General features: G+C 53.3%; 4 non-coding genes across 4 annotated transcripts; all 4 read left to right on the top strand.

Annotated features, from left to right (window-relative positions):
* The first annotated feature begins 3,558 nt into the window (after window positions 1-3,558).
* TRNAT-UGU lies at window positions 3,559-3,632 on the top strand. Its single transcript has one exon. It is a non-coding gene; the product is annotated as a tRNA-Thr (tRNA).
* A 7,406-nt stretch (window positions 3,633-11,038) lies between these two features.
* Window positions 11,039-11,111, top strand: TRNAK-UUU. The gene has a single exon. It is a non-coding gene; the product is annotated as a tRNA-Lys (tRNA).
* A 7,245-nt stretch (window positions 11,112-18,356) lies between these two features.
* Window positions 18,357-18,430, top strand: TRNAN-GUU. Its single transcript has one exon. It is a non-coding gene; the product is annotated as a tRNA-Asn (tRNA).
* A 2,425-nt stretch (window positions 18,431-20,855) lies between these two features.
* Window positions 20,856-20,929, top strand: TRNAN-GUU. The gene has a single exon. It is a non-coding gene; the product is annotated as a tRNA-Asn (tRNA).
* Window positions 20,930-22,515: the final 1,586 nt, after the last annotated feature.

Here is a 22,515-nt window from a genome sequence, read left to right on the forward strand (position 1 = left end):
TAAATAACTAGTTACAAGGTAGGAATAAATGGTCAGGTTTCAAAATGCAGAGAGGTCAATAGTGGTGCCCCCCAGGGGGTCTGGGACAAGTGCTATTCAACATATTCATAAATGATCTGGAAAAAGGGGCAAACAGCGAGGTGGCTAAATTTGCAGATGATCCAAAACTACTCAGGAAATTTAAGTCCAAAGCAGCCTGCAAAGAGTTACAAAAAGAGCTCACAAAACTGGGTGAAAGGGCAACAAAATGGTAGATTTGTTGATAAATGCAAACTGATGAACATTGGAAAACATAATCCCAATTATACATATAAAATGTCGAGGCCAAAAATAGCTGTTGCCACTCAAGAGAGATCTTGGAGTCACTGGGGATAGTTCTCTGAAAACTCAGTGTGCAACGACGGTCAAAAAAGCAAAGAGAATCTTGGTGATCATTAAGAAAGGGCTAGAAAATAAGGCAGAAAATATCATATTGCTTATGGCCAACCACATGCATTGGCCTCCCCTCAGGCAGGGGACTTATAGGCCGTTCTGCCAGTTGGCGTTGGCAGCAGCAAGGGCTGGGTTAAATGCCTAGGGGAGGAGAGAGAGTCCTGAGAGAGAAGCAATAAGAGCAGAGTGCAAACCAACCAGCTGAGGGTCTCACAGGAGTCCTGAAATAACAGTAGCTCCAGGTCCCATCAGGGCCACCCAGGGGGGAGGGTAAGTGGAGCAATTTGCCTCGGGCCCAGCAGGGGCCCCCACAAGAGTTTTTTGGGCTTCCTGGAGTGGGGTCCTTCACTAACTCTGGGGGCCCCGGAAAACTCTAGTGGGACCCGGGCCCCCGGAGATTCTTCCACTTTGGCAGCAATTCGGCAGCGGGGGGGTCCTTCCGCTCCGGGACCCGCCGCCGAAGTGCCCCAAAGTTATTTTATTCGAATTTCCTGAATCGAGTTCATACATTCAATGTTATGTGTCCCCACTAAAGCATGTGAATTCGGGGGAGTGCATCCACAGTACCAAGGCTGCATCGAGTGGCAGAGCATTGCACTGTGGTAGCTATCCCACAGTTCCCGCAGTCTCTGCCACCCATTGGAATTGTGGGTTAAGCTCCCAGTACATGATGGGGCAAAAATATTCTCACAGGTGTTTCTGGGTGTGTGCCGTCACTCACTCCTCCCTCCGTGAAAGCTACGGCAGACGCCATGTTGCCAGCATATGGTGCAGCACAGTGCACCAACTGTCTCTGGTATGTTGAATCCACTTCAAATGTCCTCTCCTCTTTCTATCTACATTTTCTTCTAATCATTTCGCGCCATTTCTCGGTCATCGTGAACAGAGCCTCACAGCTTCCAACACTTTCTCCAGATTGTCTGTGCTGGGCTCCCGTGGAAGCTACAGAAGGCAACAATTCCCCGCCATCTCTTGGCCATCATGAACAGAGCTGCACAGCTTCAGCAAAATCTGCAGGTCCAAATCAAGTCTCTGGAGTACATCCATAGCTGGGATGGGTCATTCAGTCCTTTGTAGAGCTTCAGTTTGTAGCAAAGTCCCTCCAGCGGTATTTGCCTTCTCTCAATGGGTCAATTGTGTAGCTGATGGTCCTTAAAGGGCCATCAAGCAGGCTAGGCAGAACTGACACCAACTTGTATGGCTGGGGTGTTCCCCAGAAGCAGAGCACAAGTTTGAAATACAGGCAGCATAGAGCCAATATTCATAACGTCAACTACAAAAATGATACACATCTAGAGATAGCATCATTATAATCAGCCAATCAGAACCTCTCCATAGACCCCTTACACGACAACCTTTCTATAATATTGGCTGCAAATATAGAACAGTGGTTGCAACGGTGATCTATACAGTTACAGATTATGTCAATAACGTCACAGGAGGTGACACGCCATCAGTGAGACTGATACTGGAATACTGCCTCCAGTTTTGGTGTCCTCATTTGAAAAAGATGTTGTGAAACTGGAGCTGGGGCAGCAAAGAGCCACCAAATGTTCTGAGGGCTGGAGAAAAATGTCTTCTAGAGAGCTATTGAAAGACCTCAACCTGTTTAGCATATCAAAAGAAGATTGAAAGGTGACTTCATTGAAGTGTTGAAGGGCCTTAATGGAGAGAAAAGATTGGCTATTAAAGGGCTCCTGAATTTAGCAGGAGAAAGACATAACAAGACCCAATGGCTGGAAGGTGAAAAGAGAAAAATTCATATTACAACCAAGACACAAAAATTCAACAGCGAGGATGTTTCACCACAGGAACAAGCTACCAAGGAAAGAGGTGGATTCACCATCTCTTGATATCATTTAATGAAGACTAGATGCCTTTCTGGGATGTGTTTGCCCCAAAAGTAGCTCTTGTGTCATACAGGAGGCCTGTGATATGCAGGGGGTCAGATTAGATGCTCTAATGGTCTCTTCTGGCCATAAAGTCGACTAATTTCTGAAAAAACTGAGTGTAGTATTGGGAGCAGCATCTGATGTTTTCCTGTCTAGCTGGCTTGCTTCCTAGAACGAACGCTTCTTGAGTGGGGTGATCCACAGGGAGTAGCTCAAACCTCCAAAGTGCCTGGCCAGGGGCAGGACATTGGCACAGCAAGGGAGGGGTGTGGCAGTGACATCACAAAGGCCTTTTGCAGGACCTCAGACTATTGGTCAAAGGTGGTAGGGAGGAGGTGACCTCACAGAGAGATGCTGACATCAGCCAGGCAGGACAGGTGTGAGGGGCCAGGGAAACCTCAGAGACCCCTGTGGCTTTGCTTCAGCAAGTCTCCTTCTCCAGGTCTCTCTTTGAGGACTGAGAGAGTATTCGGGTTCACGGATGTGAGCGCCAGGAGGAACCTCTTTTGAGTTTTCTCCTTCCCTTTTAGTGATTTTACTAGAAAACAGACGTCCCTATTTAGACGGTAAGAGCCTCCTTGAGGGAAGGGGTGTCATGGGGGTGTCACTTTCAGATGCCGATGCCCCTCCCCGCTTTGTAAGGAAGTTCCCACCACCCTGCTCTGTGTTCGCAGGGTGGGAGAGAGCAGCATCCACAGCAGTGATTTGCTCCTGGCTGCCGGAGCAGAGCAGCAGACTCAGCTGTCAGAACTTCCAAGAGCGATGAAAGGGGAGGGGCCCATCGCTCTGTAGCAGGAGTGCAGGGCAGGTGAGTTCACGGCGGGCATTGTGGGATACTGGGGAAGGCCATTTATGGTGGTATAATGAACAGCAGCGTCTACTCTGTTACTTTAAGTTTGCTGCAAAAAGCTCTAGGCCTCTCATCGAAGTCGTTTTATTTTGTCAGCAAAACAGGGCAGTTTTGTCACCAGACATGGCATTGCAGTGTGTACACCAGCCACAAGCTACCGACCGAGAGAGCGTTGTGTGTTTTTCACACACCTGAGCAATATAATTCTGCTGAAACAACTTTGTAGTGCAGACCTGGCCAAAGATTCACTCACATACAGCTTGCAAGGAAAACGTCACCTGCTTCTCTGCTTTGCAGAATCCAAACACAAGCAAAGCTTGTCAGGCCCTGGTGGCGATGGTAGGGAGTCAGGTGTGGGCAGACACTGTATTTTAATTACCCACAGGCACCATGGCTTAGCTGGCTAAAGCATCTGTTTTGTAAACAGGAGATCCTGGGTTCAACTCCCAGTGGTGCCTTGTTGATTGGTTGTTGGGACACCTGCTTTTGGCTACTGTCAGAAGACAAGATTCAGAGGTAGATGGGCCTTTGGTCTAGCCCAGTGTGGTTTTTCTTATGGTTTAAATAACACTCACAGGCACTGATAATAGAGTTACTGAAGGTTTGGGAGTTAGGAGCGGGTAGGTCAGTGGTCCAGTCCCCACACAGATGACCCGTCTCCCTCTGGGACAGGGGCAGGTCTGAGCTCTCACCCAAATGCTCATTGTGGCTGCCAGAATCTGTAGGCAGCTCATTTAGTTTACGGCAAAGGTTGAGTCCTGCTTTGTGCACCGTGTGTGAGAATGAAAATCCTAAGCTGCCATTTGAAATAACGAAAGCAGCAGGACGTGTTATTGTGCTTGCCCCAAAGCAGACAGACCAATGGAGAAATGCCGTCAAGTCCAAGGTAATACTCCCCTGCCATTTTACCTTTTTTGCTTGCTAAACTCCTTCTTATCTGCCCGGCCCAGGCTGTCCTCTGCCTCAGCTGCTGCTCCCGGCCTGCTCTAGAGTCAAACACGCAGGGCCCCCAGGGGAACAGAGGCTGGGACAGGGCAGCAGCCTGGGCTGGGCTGGGAAGATGCTGGGAGTTCTCGTTCCCTGAGAACTCGTCCGGCTCCCTTCTCAACAGCAAACAAATCAATTCCACGTCCCCTCCCTAGAAAAACCAGCTTGGAGCCAAGGGCAGCAGGGGATGATTCCCTCCAGTTCCCACCGAGGCAGGAGAGAACCCAGGGTGTTTCTAGCAGAGTTTATGGAACTGACGTGGGGAAACCAGCCTTTAATAACAGGCAGTTCCAGTTTAAACTAAGTGTTTTTAACAATTTCTACAACATTAAATAACCCTTCAATCGTAGTGTCACCATCCATAAAATTGCTTCAGCCTCCTAAGTGCACAACTAAACATCTCTTCAAATCCAAGGGAGTGGAGATCAGTCAATGTTCAGAGTCATCCCACATAAAAGAACCATGTTGTGGTACATACTGGCCCCATCATGTGGCCATCGCTTTTCCCTCCTCCTCCAGAGTCAGAATGTGATCAGCTCCCACTGAGGGGGTGCAACACCCCTCCCTTGGTCTCTGTGCCAGAGCTCCTATCAGCTCAGTGTCCTTCCCGCAAGAGTCGGCTGCTGAGAGGGTTGCAATGGGGTAAATGAAGGCAGAGGAGGATTGTTCCTGATGGGGTTTCTTTGTGTTGCTCTGTGATCCTGCTGGAGGAAGCATCATTTGTGTTTGTTTCAGTGGCTTGGGTTGGTCTCAGGTTGTGACCATGGGTACAGGGATTCCTGCACTTTCTGCTCTTAGCCCCTCAGGGAATGGACAATGGAGCAGCTTCAGAAATTGGATAGAAAGTAGCCTAAAAAAGTGTCACATAAGTGAGAAGAAGAACAGTATCATCATCTGGTGGTCTAGTGGTTAGGTTTTGGCACTTTTACTGCTACGGCCTGGGTTCAATTCCCAGTCAGGGGGAAAGTGACTTTAAACCAAAACTGCTTCAATTATTCTTCACTTACAACATAAACAAATCCCTGGTATTTTCCTGATTCCCCCCATCTTCCCAGTGTCTCCATGGCAGGGCTGGCTCCAGGCACCAGCACAGCAAGCAGGTCTGTGGGGTGGTCAACGGAAAGGGGAGGCTTCAGCAGCAATTGGTCCCTCTCAGAGGGAAGGACTTGAGGCCAAAAGCGGCAGTGGTAGAGCTGCAGTTGATTGCAGCTTTTTTATTTCTTTTTCTACTTGGGGTGCCAAAAACACTGGATCTGGCCCTGCTCCATGGAAGACAATTTGTTAAATCCCAGATGAGTGCAGTTCTATCAGTTCTCAGTGACCCTAAGAACCAGCAACCTCCAGGACAGCACGTTTGGCCCTCAGAGGAGGGAATGTGTCCCCCATGCTGCTCTTAGGCCACTGGATGCTCTGGGAATAGGACAGCTCTGAGTGTAACCAGCAGCCCAGCTGGGGATGTAGTGCAGTGGTAGAGCACATGCTTTCCATGTGTGAGGTCCTGGGTTCAATCTCCAGGTTCTTCTTTTCACCCTGCTACTTTGCTCATGCCCAGAGGGGATGTAGCCCAGCAGTCTCCCTGCAGGAGTTTCAGTCCTGCTCAGTGAGGGGCAAGTGCCAATTGCATGGAAGGTCGGGGGCGGTTTCTGCTCCTAAGTCACCTCAGTACATGTAAGATTCCCACCCGCTGTGCTGCTTGGGACAAGGGTAGATGAGAAGGGCGAATCCTCCAGCACTGGAGGGAAAGGTCCCATCTGCACAGACTGAGAGGCAAGGAAACAGAGGGGCAGTCAGTGCTCAGAGAGGAGAGAGGTCAGTGATTTACACCCACCAGGGGACACTGTCTTTTTGAGTACCACAGGGGTAGCTGTGTTAGTCTGGATCTGTAAAAAGCGACAGAGTCCTGTGGCCCCGTACAGACTAACAGACCAACAGGAGCATAAGCTGTGGGTGAATCCCCACTTCGTCAGATGAATGGAGTGGGAATTCTGTGCCTGGCTAGCCAACTACAAAAGCAATTTCTCCTCCCTTGGTGTTCGCACCTCAGCTGCTAGAAGAGGGCCTCATCCTCCCTGATTGAACTAACCGCCTTATCTCTAGACTGATTCTTACCTGCATATTTATACCTGCCCCTGGAAATTTCCATGACATTCATCTGACAAAGTGGGGATTCACCCAAGAAAGCTTATGCTCCAATATGTCTGTTACTCTGTAAGGTGCCACAGGACTCTTTGTCTTTTGAGGCGAGTGCAGCTGGCTTGGGATGGTGCTGACGATGGATAGAAAAAGGCTGGAGTCAATGACTGATGAGACCACAGATGGGAAGGGGAATGGCAGCCCCACAGAAGGTCCTGGGTGCTCAGATGCCCCAGTTATTGCACCCTGGCCTGTCACACAGAGAGAAAAGACACCGAGGGACCCAGCCCCCCTACAGTGATCCCATGGACAAGAACTTGGCTGGGAGTTGGGTGAAGGTTCCCTCTGGGCAAAGGGGAGCTGAAATCCTCAGTGTCCTGGAAGTTAAGCAATGGAAGCTTCAAACCCTGCACGGGTGTGGGCTGAGGTGCGTTAGCAGAAGGTTGGGCTGGACACGGGAGGCAGGTTTGTATAATTTTTGGTCGTTCCCAGAATGGGACTAAGTCCTGCCCCACCCCACAGCTGTGGAAGGCTCTGGGGGGGAGTTTGGGTGTGGGAGGGAGAGGGATTGGGCTCTAGGAGAGAGTTTGGGTGCAGGGTCTGATCTCAGTCAGGGGATTGTGCTGCAGCAGGGTGTGTGGGGGGCAGGGTCTTGGAGAGAGTTTGGGTGCAGGTGTGGGGTCTGGGTTGGGGTGCAGGAGAGGGTGAGGGTGCAACCTTTACCTCGGGCATCTCCCGAAGCAACCCGCACCCCTTCTGGCAGCAGCCCCTAAGTGGGAGGGCAGGGGGCATCTCTGAGCATGGCTGCCCGCAGACTCCACCCCTGAAGCTCCCATTGCCACAGTTCTCAGAGTTGGCTCTCGGGGCGGGGGCAGCACGTGGAGACCCCACCCCCCACCCCAGGGGCCGCAGGGACGTGCCAGCCGCTTCCGGGAGTGGCGTGCCACATGGAGCGAGGGTGGGCAGGAAACCGCCTTAGCCCGCTGGTGCTGGTGGTGGCAGGGTCCTCCGGCTCTTTAACTTGACCGGGGCAGCAGGCAGGACCAGGGGGGACACTCCCAAGGGCCTAACGTTGCTTTGCACAACAATAAATCTTGGAACAGGACAGAAATGAAATGGCGGCAGAACCTAAGGAATTAAAAGCCTCCGGATTCTTGTGTGTGCACTGACTCCGAACGGAAACTGTAATTTGACTCACTTTGTGTCTGTGGCCGGTAAAATATCAAGCCAAAATCATTGCAGTGATTGTGACCGTGGGTTTGAGGAGGCTTTGGTCTTATTAAAATGTAACTAGCATGTTACACTTGTGTTTTTAAAGGTGGCTTCCCCAAGCAATCCCAAGTTGTTCTTCCCACAGCTGGCTGATGGGGGTAGCAGGATCTCCCAATCTGGGGAATCTCTCTGGGCCCCACTGTTAGTTCTCCATCCTTTCTCCTCCTAATCACAGACACCCCTCCTCCCCATTATCAGTGTTTTGGAGCGACCCTCCCTCCCTTGATGGGATACAGACTCTCTGTGACAGAGACTGACTGGGGCTCCTCTCTGCACAGCCCCAGTGGGGAAAGAAAGAGAAGGGGTGGGGCAGGGCGGGGAGGCGGGGGGAGAAGATGGGCAGGAGTCAAATGGGACTAAACCAGAATCGAGGAGATTTTCTTCCTGTTAAAATGTCCGGGAGTCTCATCACTGAAAAGCTGCATCTTGAGTTAGGTTTGATGCATCAGCCTTTCAATTACCAGGCAAAGGTGTGAACCCCAGAGACTGATAACTGCCTGCTTCCCAGCTTGCTCTAAAAAGCACCTGCAGTGGTGCAATTGGTTGGTATAAAGGGGGCTACTGCTGGGGTTATGAGTTCAAGCCTTGTCTGAAGCACTGGTGTACATTATCCATGTAATTTCCCCAGCTTGTTTGCCCGATGCATAGGGAAAGGAGGTTGAGTTTTAACATGTGGCAGTGGGTGTACAACTTGGAAACATCCCCCCTGTGCTGCCATTAGCCAGTACATTATTCACTGGCAGGGATAATTGATTTATTTGCTCCTGTGAAAGCCGCCAGGACAGGTCTGTGGGCAGCAGATCTCCCTGCTTTTTCCAGCACACCCCTGGCTCCTTCCCTGCCCCAGTCACTGCTGTAGGAGGATCCTATATGTACTGAGCCTAAACATTTCACTGGGCCTTCTTAGCACAGTTGGCAGCATGTCAGTCTCATAATTTGAAAGTCTCAAAGCTCAAGCCTCAGAGAAAGAAATGGTTCTGTTTCCTGCTTTGGATTTTCTAAAGGAATTCAGAGAAAAGAAAGTAGAGGAAAGTGGTTTTTAGACACCCTCCCACCCATCTAACACACAGAGGCTTTTCCAAGGCATTAACTTTTCCTTCTCTGTGCAGTTTGTATTCTCCATAGAGCAAAATAAACCAAAAACATGCAAGTCTAAGCCTAATACAGTACAAAACTCAATACAGATCAAATCTCACCTCAGAGATCTTCCAATAAGCTTCTTTTGCAGACTAGACTTATTTCTTGTGTAAGCAGAGTCAGGATGAGATCTACCCTGACATCTGGTGGTACATTATGAGGAGTGGGCAAAGGAATTTTAGGAATGTGCATTTGCATTGGTAAACCCACTCCACTTAGCATAACACACAGCAGCATGGGATGGTTATTTTCACACTGTGGCATCCCCAATTTCTTTGTTATTGGGGCAGGAAGGAAAAAAAAGTGCTGTTACCTTAATTATGTGAATGAGGAACTATGAGACTGCTTTATGACAGAAATGACTCAACCTACATTAAATAGTACTTGCTAGACAAGGGACATGGGTTCCAAAACCCAGTGAAGGGAGAGAGGCTGGGAACTGGTGTGTTCCTGATGATATGGGCCCTTTTGAGGGCCTGGAACACCAATTGCACATTCTCCTCTCTCCACTGTTAAAGAGCAGAGCTAATTTTGAATCCTTTAGGAGTCCATTTGGAGGCTGCTGATCTGAATTCACGTTGGGCCAAGGTGGCACTGGTGCTTCTCTACTACAAGTTGAAACCACTAAGAGCTGAAATCACTAAAAGAGCTAAGCTTACTGAGCTGAGATCATTGAGTGGGGGAGCCTGAAGATCGATCGCTAAGCAGCTGGCAGAGCGGAGCAGTCTGCAGCACGTTGCCGCAGCCTGTGGAACAGTAAGCAGTGTGGCGCAGTTCGCGGGACGGCTGATGCGGTTCACGGGTTGGCTGGAGGAGCGGCACAGCTGGTGGAGTGGAGCCAGTCGTGGTGAAGGCTGCAGCAGAACTCCACGGAAAAGCGGGGCAGTCGGCCCTGGCCCATGTAAGGTGTCCCTTAACACCCTGTGTGTGCCCCCACCATTTCCACCCAGGCTGGGGGGGTAAAACTCTGCAGATAAACTTTTGAACTCTGGGGTGGCACTGACCAGAGACAGAGACTCTTGGGTTGTTGGACTTTGGGGTGATTGGACTTAAGACTCTAAGGGGGAAAGGACAGTGCCAAATGTGCTTGGAGGTGGGTTTTTTTGCTTATGGTTTGTGTATAGTCCTGGTTGTGGTGTCTCTCCAACGTGATGCCGCATTGTTTCCCTCCTTTATTAAAAGGATTTTGCTACACTCGGACTCTGTGCTTGCGAGTGGGGAAGTATTGCCTCCTAGAGGCGCCCGGGGTGGTAGGTAATTGTCCCAGGTCACTGGGTGGGGCTTGAGCCAGTTTTGCATTGTGTTATTGAAACGGAACCCCTGGATACTGAACCCGGCCCTTGTTGCTGCCAGCTCAGAGGGGCAGAAGGGTTACACTTGTCTGGGCCCAACCTTTTCACCTGGTATAGCCCTTGTTCCAGCTCAGGTGGTAGCTAGGGGATGTCTCATGACTGCAGCCACCTTTGTTATGTTCCACCCCTTATACAGCTTTGGTACAAGGCAGGAATCTTTTGTCTCTCTCCTGGGGAAAAGCCCCAGGTTTAAGATGGATTCCTGTACCAGGTAACATGGTCACATGTCCTGTGAGACCCCAAGCCTTCATTCTTCCTGGCCTGACTCACAGATGGTGCAGGACAGAGCCATCTCCAGTCAATTGTCCTGGTTAATGGGAGCCATCAAGAGTCCAAACCACTATTAATGGCCCTCACTTTGCATCATTACAACAGGACCACAGAGTTATAGTTCATATTTCTAGTTTCAGATACAAGAATGATCGAGTCATACAAATAGGATGAACACACACAGTAGATTATAAGCTTTGTAATGATACTGCACAAGAGACCTTTTGCATGAAGCATGTTCCAGTTACATCATATTCACACTCATTAGCATATATTCATAAAATCCTATGGAGTGCAACGTCACAGCAGGGAAAGGTTTTACTGCGGCACTTGGGAGCAGTTGAGTTTCATGTTCAGGCTGTGGTATGAGTTCCTCCAGGTTTCTCATAAGCACACAGGGACCTTAGCGGGTACTCTCGATACAGGAATGGCCCAGACATGATAAAGTGATGTAGTTTGCATTTTCCTTTTTTATTTTTGTATTTCCAATGGCATTTCTGTTTGTGATTTTGTTTTGCTTTGTATAACTGTGTTTTCTCCTGGATTTGTTATTTAACTAAAAAAAGAATAAGGCCTCAGGGCACCGGATGGAGGAGCAGGCTAGGGCTAGGACTGCTAAGAGAGCACGAGTAGCAGGTTTTCTGTATTGTTTCCTGCTCTCATTTTCTTGATTAGTTTCTCTTCTGCATGGAATTTGCTTCTTTGAAACATGAGCCTGACTAGCTCAGTTGGTAGAGCATCAGACTTTTAATCTGAGGGTCCAGGGTTCAAGTCCCTGGTCAGGTGAAAAGTAACTTTTCCCTGTTGGATATTTCCCCCAGAACTGATGAAGGCATCTCTCCAGGATGTTATTTGAATCACTTTTTCCCCCCAGGAATTCACCTTTCACTAGGAAGGGCCATGTACTGCCTGGGACTGAAGGGGAAACTTCCTCACATGCCCACTGGCCTTTCACAGTCTGGATTAAGAAAGGCCTCTGGGAGCTGCAGCAAACTGCTGCATGACAACTTGGTGAGCAAATGCAGGGCTGCCCGCACAGGGTCATACACACCAGAGCTCAGCAGAGGTCTGGGGGTTCCCTATTGGTCCCATGGTGTAAGGGCAGCACTCGGGACTTTGAATCCTGCAATCTGAGCTGAAGTCTCGGTGGGATCTGAGGACAATTCCTGTGCCACAAACCCTGCTGGGTCTTCCAAGGCTCTATCTTGCTCTCTCCAATGCCATGAATTCCTGTCTTTCACCCGCTAGCTGTTGTGACTTGAGCACAAGAGGATGTTTGATCCAGAAGCCTGGCCATGCCTGGAGTCCTGTAGGTAGGGATGCAAGCTCCATTTCCTGTGAGTCCTGAATCTGGGCTGCAGCCTGGCCTAGCAGGCAGCCCTGTTGGTTCACCTACTGGCCCAAAGTCACTTGGGCAGTGTTGTCTTTCCCCAGGGATGCTGAAGGGCCTAAGGGAGGGAGGCTCAATACTCCCCCCCATCAGTCAGGGAGGAAGAGGAGGGCTGCAAGAGTGGGCAGGTTGATGGCTGGGCCTTCTAGCATTCGGTTGGGGACGAGGTGGGGAACGCGAACTGGGAGAAATGGTTGCTGGCCTGTGAGGAGTGGCTCAGCCGGTGGCGTAAGTGGACCTTGTCATTACCTACAAGGTTGTCATGCTCAAGACCCATCTGTGGGGAATTTCCTCAGCCATGTATTTCCCCCTGCTCCACGAGTGCTACTGAGACCGAACACGATGGCCTTCCACTTCTTGTGGGGCCATAGGACGTCCCTACCTAGTCAGGAGAAGTGCGGCTTTTTTGCCGTGTTAGAAGGGGGGTTGGGCCTGGTGGGCTTTGAAGCCTTGTACGGTTCTACTGTTTTGTTTTTCAATTTTCAGTGGTGGCTCAGCTGGAGAGCAGGTCAAAGCCCAAAGCCCTGCCCCGCCCCTCGTCCACCCTTCCCCAAAGCCCTGCCCCCGCTGTGCCCTTCCCCAAAGCCCTGCCCCTGCCAAACCCCTTTCCCCAAAGCCCTGCCCCTGCCCCCTTCCCTGAGGTCCTGCCCCGCCCCCAAAGCCCTGCTCCTGCCCCCTCACTCTGCCCTTTCCCCAAAGACCTGCTCCCACCCCCGAGGTCCTGCCTCACGCTGCCCCTAACCCGAGGTCCCCCTCACATCGCCTGTTCCCCTAATCCCTGCCCCTTTCCCTGAAGTCCTGCCGCCCGTCCCTTCCTCCAAGGCACCACCCTCGCATTGCCCCTTTTCCCCAGCACCCCACCCTCACTCTGCCCCTTCCCCGACTCCCCACTCCCACATTGCCCCCAATACACCCCTCCCTGCACCCCTTTCCCCAAGGACCCACCCCACATGGCCCCTTCCCCGAGTTCCCGCCCTTGAGCTTCCCTTTCTCCTCGAGACCCCGCCCTGCACCGCCCCTTCCCCTGGTACCGCATGCCTGCACCACCCCTTCCCCTGGGACCCCGCCCCTGCACCGCCCCTTCCCCTGGGACCCGCCCCTTCTCCCTGGGACCCTGCGCCTGCACCGCCCATTCACCTGGGACCCTGCCCTCACATTCCCACTAGACCCCACCCCTGCAGCACCTGTTCCCTCTAATCCCTGCCCCTGCATTGCCCCTTCCCCCGAGACCCCACCCACATGCTTCCGCGTTGCCCCGAGACCCTGCCCTCACAGCGCCTCTTCCCCCAAGTCCCCAGTGCCACACTGCCCATTTCCCCCGGAGTCCCCGCCCCCACACTGCCCCAATGCCCCCACCCGCACAATTTCCGGAGACCCCGCCCGCCCACCGCTCCGACGCCTGAGACCCCGCCCCTGCACCACCCACTAACAGGCCAGACCCCGGCGGGGGAGGGGGAGAAACATGCTGTGCTCTGCCACAGACTTCCCGAGTGTCCTTGGGCACATCACTCAGCCTCTCTTCTCCCGTCCAGGAAATGGGGCTGGTGGCGCTTCCCGCCCTCGCACGAGCTGGGAAGAGAACTACCCTGTGAATTAGGAAGATGCTCCCAGTCCCCCTGCTCCCACCTCTAGACCCACCTCTGCTCCCAGAGCCAGGAATAGAATCCAGAGGTCCTAGCACCCAGCCCCCTCCCTGTTCTGACCACTGACCCCCACTCCCCGTTTAGGCTCACTGCCATTTCTATCCACCCACCCCACCTGTCCATCCCTTTGCTGCAGGTTTCTGGGGTGTCACCCCTGCTCTGCACTCCCCCAGTGCAGCCACAGGCCTTTTTTCCCCCAACCACACATCCTCTCCCCCTCATGCTGGATCATCTGCTTGGCCCCCTGCCCCCTCTCGGGGTGCGCTGTGCGGCGTGGCTGGGGATTGTGCAATGGCCCAGCACCAGGCAACGCAGAACGTAAACCACAGGCCCTGCCCCACCCCACCGGAGCTGCCCTCCAGGTGCATTTGAGCCCAGCACCTTGCATCTGTGCTCTCCTGCCCCACGAGGGGTGAGCTGCAGTCCCCACCATGCTCTGCAGCAGAGAGAAGAGTCAAGCCAACCAGCCCATTTAGGATGGGGGAATCAACACCCTTTTTTCTGCACAGCCACTGACCATCAGCGGGATTCCTCCTCCCTCCTGTGCCTCATTGCAACTAAATCTCCGCACCTAGACAGCTGGTCCATCCGCTGCACCCCAGTCCCCCATACCTAAGCCTCCCTGCCAAAGCCCTGCACCTGGCTCCATAGAATTAAGTCTCACATCTTGCTGGGAACTCAACTTCTTGTGCCCAGAGAGTCTCGGCCCCCCTCAGTAGCTGACCTGAGTCTGAGAAACACAGTGTCTGTCTTCTCTAAAGAAGTACTTGGAGAGCCTTTTCTAGTGTGACCACGTGGCCTAATGGATAAGGTGTCTGACTTTAAATGAGGCAGTTGAGAGTTCAAGTCCCTTTGTGCTTGTGCAGTTTTACCTTTGGCTGAACGTCCTGCTCCCTTCAGGGCTGGAACCTCTTTTTGGTCACTTAGGCCAATGCTCTGGCTTCAGCTAGAGCCCCGGGAAGGAGTTGTGGGTTGGTGTCACAAAGGCTGGGGCATGAGCCCCAGGTGCTTCCAGTCTCGCCTTTGCCCTTCCTGACTTGCCAAAGAAACTGGGCGGCTGCCCGGGCTAGCGTGTGGAGCAGTTTCCCTCTTCCAAGTGTGCGCCTGTCCCTGTGCTGGAGGGTACTTGCTACATAGCACCTTGGGAGCCTGGGTGTTTCTCTGCTTCTCGCCAGCTGGGAAAAGCCTCTCGAGGTAAAATCTCCTGCCCCACTGCCAAAGTGAGCACCTGGAGTGGGAACAGTAAGAGGCCCCACCGGGGGGGCTGGCCCTGCTTTCCTACCATCGTCTGATGTTGGCCACAGAGCATCAGCAGCCGCCCGCATGCTGGTCTGTGGGTGGCCTTCAGTGGGTGTTTGGCATGGCAGGGAGCAGGCTGGCTGGGGGTCTTTGTCGCTGTCTGCTGGCCACGCATAGGCATGGTCGTCCCCTCCTCTGAACAGCCAGAGTGAGTCTGTGCTTAGAAAGCAGAGACACAGGAGACTGGAGACAAGAGGGTGAGAAAGATTGAGAAAGGGCCTATGCAGACAGCCCACACCACAGGGACGCTGCCTGGTTAAGGGATGTGGAGGCACCAAATTGCCCCAAATTTCCCGGTGCCCTGCGCAGCTGCGTGCTGCTCAGCGGGAACCCGATCCCCGGCTGGCTGAGCCGGCCAGGAAAGCTGCCCTGCCCCTGCTCCACCTCTTCCCACAGCCCCCACCCCTGGTCTGCCCCCACCCCCTCTTCCCCCCTGCTCCACCCCATCCCCCCACTCCGCCCCTTCCCTGAGCTACACCCGGTGGACGGCAGGAGGATCAGGCGCACCCGGCACTCACTGGGCGGTGGGAAGTGGAACGACCTGGCCCCAGCCTGCTCTGCTCCACTAGCTCCCAGCCGCGCCACTGGTGAGTGCTGGGGCGTTCCCAACTTCCAAGGCTGGGAGCAGAGTGCAGCAGGCTGGGGCCGGATCACTCCACTTCCCGATGCCCCGTGAGTGTGGGGTCGGGCCTGCCCTGCAATTACCGGGCAGCGGGAAGTGGAGTGACCTGGCCCCAGCCTGCTCCACTCTGCCAGCTCGGGCTGGGGGACAGGGGTGCCGTGTAGGGCACCAAAATGTCTAGGGACAACCCTGAATAGATCATTTTCCCACAGGGACCGATGGCTGTTAGACTAGAGATATTCAGGCTGCCTGTACAGGCCTAGACTTTAAGAACTCAGGTGTATTTTTATCACTTAGCTAGTGACAGGGCTATAAAAGAAAGACCCAAAATCCCAGTCTGCCTGCGTCTGGGCCTTCTCTCCCTCGGAGAGTCTGAGCCTTGTTTGTAGGCGAAGGCCTTTGGCTAAGCAGCAGGGGCAGCCATAAGCTGGGAAGCGAACGGTCCCATCCTCACCTCCCAAACCCGTCACACTGAACTAAGGTGGGGTTGGGCTGTTAGGAAAACGATCCTGTCCCGATAGTGCCCATCAACACCAGATAACGAAACAGATCTTAAGGGAGCATCCGGTCTGGCAAGAAATCCCTTCTCAATGGTTGTGGTTGTGAAACCCTCATTTCTGTAGGGTTTAGCTTTCTGGCCCCACTTTTCTATTGTCAATCTGTCTGGGTCGCTAATTGTTTCTGTCTGCTGCAGAATTAATTTTGCTGGGTGTAAGTTAATTAGGGGAGTGGGATGTAATTGGTTAGAGAATTCTGTTACAATAGGTTAGAATTGGTTAGTTACAATGACTGGTTAAGGTCTAGCTGAGAATATTACTGTATAAACTGGGGTCAGACAGGAAGTGGAAGAGGAAATTGGAATCATGCTAACGGGGGGATGGGAATAGGGAACAGGGACACAGACAAGGCTTTGCAGTGTCACAGCTGGGAAGGGGGATGTGGGGTAAACACTCTGCAGTGTCAGAGCTCATAGACTCATCGACTTTAAGGTCAGTAGGGACCATTATGATCGTCTAGTCCGACCTCCTGCACAACGCAGGCCACAGATTCTCACCCACCCACTCCTGTAACAAAGCCCTGGCCTATGTCTGAGCTAGCGAAGTCCTCAACTCGTTGTTTAAAGACTTCAAGGTCAGAGAATCCTCCAGCAAGTGACCCATGCCCCATGCTGCAGAGGAAGGTGAAACCCCCCAAGGGTCTCTGCCAACCTGCCCTGGAGGAAAATTCCTTCCCGACCCCAAATATGGTGATCAGCTAACCCCTTAGCATGTGGGCAGGACTCAGCAGCCAGACACCCAGGAAAGAATTGTCTGTAGGGATGTGGGGTAAATGCTCTGTGGTGTCAGAGCTGGGAAAGGGGACACTGGGGAACAGACTCTGTCGGTCTATAGAGATAAGCCCGACTGGTGTGAAGGGCTTCGGAATCTGCCTGCTTGGAAACTTGTAAACATCCCTTTGTCTGCGCTTCCGACTTCTGGTCTTTTGCTGCTTGCTGCCTGCGTGACAAGAGCCAGGGAAGTGGGCGGGGGAAGGGAAAGCCCTGTAACAATGGCTCCTTGCTCCTCTCACTCCAGGCTCAGGGGTCAAGGATGGGCAGGACTCCAGGCTCTGCTTGAGGGATCCTGGCACAGGGGCTGGTGGGGGAGAAAGGATGGTAGATTCTCATCTGCGCTCTGGAGAGGAGGTAATAAATGAAGGGGGCATTTTGACTCCTCCTCCTCAGTGTCCCCAGGGCTGGAAGTCTACATTACGCAGGGGAAAATGAGGGGTGATGCCACTTGGCTAATGAAACCAGTGCTCCAGGTAAGGTTTGAACTCACCACCTCAGCATAACTCCTCTCAGCACTGCCCTATAAGTACTGTGCACTAAACAATTGCGCCACTAGGTTGATACACGTGAGGGGTGACCTCAAAACATTCTCAGTGGGGCTGAGAGCAGGTAGCGACAAGTGTACTCGGTGGGGTGGATTCTTCTTAAGGGTTCCAGGCACCATTGACCCTTTTGTTCTTCCCTGTGTAATAACAGAGCTGATTAAGACTCAATGGAGAGTCTTGCTGCAGACCAACAGATCTGAAGTCACTGATAACCAGCTCTAAGCATTAGTCCTGCTTTGGGACAGTGTCTCTCATGCAAGGAACTGCCCAGTCTGCACTAGCAGTGAGGCTCCCTCACTAACAGCTGAAATCAGGAGAGCTGTGTGAAGTGCAGGGCCCCAGGGTGCCGGAACAGGGGGGAACAACACCCCAGGACTTTAAAAAATGGGAGGGCTCAGCCTTGCCACTTTGTAAAGACCGTAATGGTGAGTGAGGGGAGGAGGGGACGGAGAGCAGTGAGCGGGAGGAAGGATCTTGGGGTATGAGGCAGTGTAGGAGCGGGGCCTTGGGGAGGGGGTGGTGCAGGGGCGTGGCCTCAAGTGGAAGGGGTGGGGCTACTGCTTGGGCTCTGGTGGCCGCCACTTTTAGGCAGGGACACCCGGGGGGGGGAAGTGGGGCAAAAACCCCTCAGCTGGTGGTCCAAAGAGCGGGCTGGATGCCATTCAGAAACCCATCTGCCAGCAGCCGTGCCGGAGGCTCAGGCTTAATCCTCAAGGCCGAGCACAAAAACTTTCAGCCGGGAACGTTTCGCTCCCTTCCCGCCTCCGCCCAAGCGGAGTTGCTCACCCTAAGCTTATGCCATTAGATGTCTTTCACGGTGTATTTTAATCCTGAGGTAAAAGGTGTGTTGTTAGGGAGAGAGGTAGCAAACATTAGTTGCAGAGGTGGTGCATGTGTCACAGAAGTCGTGTGCCCCCCCTGCCCCCGCTCCCGTCCAAGAGTCCAGTATTTCCATAAACCCACCCACTGACCTGTGACTAACAATCTCGCTCTGCTAACTCTTCCAGCAAAACAGGCCAAAGAAAGCGTATGCGAGCGCTGTACCACAGCCCCGGTGCTCCTTTCGGTTCCTTCCCACAGAACTTTCGCTCCATACCAGTCCAGTTCCTTGCTGTTGCTTGTCTATCCACTGCATGCATGTGCTATACCGTACCCTGAGCTGATGCCCGGCTTTTGTGCTCAATACAGCCTTGCCCCTCCGTGTCTCTGTGGCGCAATGGGTCAGCGCGTTCGGCTGTTAACCGAAAGGATGGTGGTTCGAGCCCACCCAGGGACGACGCTAAGCCTGTGCTGCTTCCTTGCTTCCCCGAGGCCAGTGGGGGAGCCTCAAAGGTCCCATTTTGCTGCCTCTTGGCCTCAGTGCTTTCAGCTGGTGGTCCAAAGAGCGGGCTGGATGCCATTCAGAAACCCATCTGCCAGCAGCCGTGCCGGAGGCTCAGGCTTAATCCTCAAGGCCGAGCACAAAAACTTTCAGCCGGGAACATTTCGCTCCCTTCCCGCCTCCGCCCAAGTGGCAAGGGAGAAGCGGAGGAGACACGCCGGCTCAAAGACGCCTCCCTCCCACTTCTCTGTACGCTGTGCAAAGCTCTTGGCCTGCCTCATGCCTCGTCAGGAAAGCACGGCCATGCGGCCCAAGCCTGAGTCACGTCCGCGGCCTGGCCCGCCCTGCCCCGGCTGACGGTCGCGCAGAGCCACGCGAGTCAATGGCAGGTCGAGTCCGGAGCCTCGGCTCTTTCCCCTGACAGCCACACACACAGCGCTGCCTAGCGCCCCCAGAGCCTCCCTCGTGTTCTCCCGCAGCAGCCGCCTGCCGGAGTGATGGGAAAAGGGGACCAGGAAGCACTGCAGCCTCATTCCAGGACAGGAGGCCCTCACCACGCCTAGGCCTGCCTCTTGCCTTCAGCCCAGGCAGCCAGAGGTGCCGGGGAGCTACCTGGCAGGCCGCTTCGCCTCAGCCACCTCTTGCCTCATGGCCTAGGCTCTTGGTGGTCTGCTGGTCACCGGCTCGCTTGAAGGCCCAGAGGGAAAAGAAACAAGCGCCGCAGCGTAGCAGAGGATGGTTTCGATCCATCGACCTCTGGGTTATGGGCCCAGCACGCTCCCGATGCGCCACTCTGCTGCTTCTTCACACCCTCCCCCTGCCACCTAGCCGCCACTATCCAGATTAGTGCCTTACGCGCTCTCGTGCTGGCAGGCAGATGCGCAAGCTGCTAGGCAGCTGCCCTGGTCACAGGATTTTACAGCTTCTACAGGGTAAAAGGGATCTATTTGGGGTTTGGACCCCATTGGGAGCTGGGAAGCTGAGTGCCGGAGATGGGAGCACTTCTTAAACAGTTTTCAGTTAAGCTTTCAAGCTTGTGGGGGACGAGGTTCAGCCTTGGATCCGTGTCTGCAGCAGGCAAGCGCGTCTGGCTCAATTGCCCCCCCCCGCCCCCGCTGTATTAGCAGCCTAAAACCCGGAGCAAACGCACATGCCTTGCAAAGGAACAGGAGCCGGGATCTCGAACAAAAGCCACCTTTTTATTAAGATGACGTTCAAAGAAAAAATTGTACAGTACAGAGTTTCGCATAGAAGTTTCTGGTGCTCAGGGAACAACGTACAGCTTACCCAAGGGATGCAAAATTCAGTTTAAGATCGGGTGGCATAAGGAATACATAATCTACAATAGCCCTGACTGGGGGGTAAAAGGTTAACGTACAGATACTGAGTTAGGAGGGTATGTTGTCCATATGAGGGCTACGTTCGGGTGTGGAATATAACGAGCGGTTACGACGATGAGGATGGATTGACCCGCGTTTGGTGAGTTTTAACGTTCGGTGTTTTGGAATCTTTGCCACAATCTAGTTGAAGCAGGGTCAGTATGAAATCTGCCCTGCCATCTGTTGGTGATGTGTTGTCAAGGCCTTTTGGGGCTGATGTCATTTGCATGGTTACACCCACCCCGGATTGCATGATGGGAGTGTTTGTCCAAACGGTCATTTCAGCTGCTGCGATATCCCCAGTCTCTTTGTTATTGGGGCAGGAGTAATCCAGTGTATTTTCCTGTTGATTTTGGATCAAGGACAGAGTAACTGTACCTGGCATTTGAGGCCTGAGAGCGTCACCCTCTCCTGAAAAGTACTCACCATTTAGGGGTATGGGTTCCTAACGTCCGCTCGTGGAGAGAGGTAGAAATGGATGTTTGTTGGTGTCTTGCAGGTGCTGCTGATGTCCTTTCTGGTGTGGAAAAACAGAGGCAGAGGCGGTTTTGAATCTCTTCAAATTGTTGTTAGTGCTGCAGTTGCTCATCCTAAGCTTATGCCATTAGATCTATTTCACGATGTATTTTAGTCCTGAGGTAAAAGGTGTGTTGTTAGGGAGTGAGGTAGCAAATGTTAGCAGAGGTGGTGCATGTGCCACAGAAGTCGTGTTCCCCCCTGCCCCCGCTCCTGTCTAAGAGTCCAGTATTTCCATAAACCCACCCACTGACCTGTGACTAATAATCTCGCTCTGCTAACTCTTCCAGCAAAACAGGCCAAAGAAAGTGTATGCGAGCGCTGTACCACAGCCCCGTTGCTCCTTTCGGTTCCTTCCCACAGAACTTTCGCTCCATACCAGTCCAGTTCCTTGCTGTTGCTTGTCTATCCACTGCATGCATGTGCTATACCGTACCCTGAGCTGATGCCCGGCTTTTGTGCTCAATACAGCCTTGCCCCTCCGTGTCTCTGTGGCGCAATGGGTCAGCGCGTTCGGCTGTTAACTGAAAGGATGGTGGTTCGAGCCCACCCAGGGACGACGCTAAGCCTGTGCTGCTTCCTTGCTTCCCCGAGGCCAGTGGGGGAGCCTCAAAGGTCCCATTTTGCTGCCTCTTGGCCTCAGTGCTTTCAGCTGGTGGTCCAAAGAGCGGGCTGGATGCCATTCAGAAACCCATCTGCCAGCAGCCGTGCCGGAGGCTCAGGCTTAATCCTCAAGGCCGAGCACAAAAACTTTCAGCCGGGAACATTTCGCTCCCTTCCCGCCTCCGCCCAAGCAGCAAGGGAGAAGCGGAGGAGACACGCCGGCTCAAAGACGCCTCCCTCCCACTTCTCTGTACGCTGTGCAAAGCTCTTGGCCTGCCTCATGCCTCATCAGGAAAGCACGGCCATGCGGCCCAAGCCTGAGTCACGTCCGCGGCCTGGCCCGCCCTGCCCCGGCTGACGGTCGCGCAGAGCCACGCGAGTCAATGGCAGGTCGAGTCCGGAGCCTCGGCTCTTTCCCCTGACAGCCACACACACAGCGCTGCCTAGCGCCCCCAGAGCCTCCCTCGTGTTCTCCCGCAGCAGCCGCCTGCCGGAGTGGTGGGAAAAGGGGACCAGGAAGCACTGCAGCCTCATTCCAGGACAGGAGGCCCTCACCACGCCTAGGCCTGCCTCTTGCCTTCAGCCCAGGCAGCCAGAGGTGCCGGGGAGCTACCTGGCAGGCCGCCGCCTCAGCCACCTCTTGCCTCATGGCCTAGGCTCTTGGTGCTCTGCTGGTCACCGGCTCGCTTGAAGGCCCAGAGGGAAAAGAAACAAGCGCACGCGTAGCAGAGGATGGTTTCGATCCATCGACCTCTGGGTTATGGGCCCAGCACGCTCCCGATGCGCCACTCTGCTGCTTCTTCACACCCTCCCCCTGCCACCTAGCCGCCACTATCCAGATTAGTGCCTTACGCGCTATCGTGCTGTCAGGCAGATGTTCTTGCTGCTAGGCATCTGGCCTGGTCTCAGGATTTTACAGCTTCTACAGGGTAAAGGGATCTATTTGGGGTTTGGACCCCATTGGGAGCTGGGAAGCTGAGTGCCGGAGATGGGAGCACTTCTTAAACAGTTTTCAGTTAAGCTTTCAAGCTTGTGGGGGACGAGGTTCAGCCTTGGATCCGTGTCTGCAGCAGGCAAGCGCGTCTGGCTCAATTGCCCCCCCCCCCCGCTGTATTAGCAGACTAAAACCCGGAGCAAACGCACATGCCTTGCAAAGGAACAGGAGCCGGGATCTCGAACAAAAGCCAACTTTTTATTAAGATGACGTTCAAAGAAAAAAAATTGTACAGTACAGAGTTTCGGCATAGAAGTTTCTGGTGCTCAGGGAACAACGTACAGCTTACCCAAGGGATGCAAAATTCAGTTTAAGATCGGGTGGCATAAGGAATACATAATCTACAATAGCCCTGACTGGGGGGTAAAAGGTTAACGTACAGATACTGAGTTAGGAGGGTATGTTGTCCATATGAGGGCTACGTTCGGGTGTGGAATATAACGAGCGGTTACGACGATGAGGATGGATTGACCCGCGTTTGGTGAGTTTTAACGTTCGGTGTTTTGGAATCTTTGCCACAATCTAGTTGAAGCAGGGTCAGTATGAAG

The sequence above is a fragment of the Mauremys reevesii genome, linkage group 12, assembly GCF_016161935.1.
Source record: "Mauremys reevesii isolate NIE-2019 linkage group 12, ASM1616193v1, whole genome shotgun sequence".
NCBI classification, from domain to species: Eukaryota; Metazoa; Chordata; order Testudines; family Geoemydidae; genus Mauremys; species Mauremys reevesii.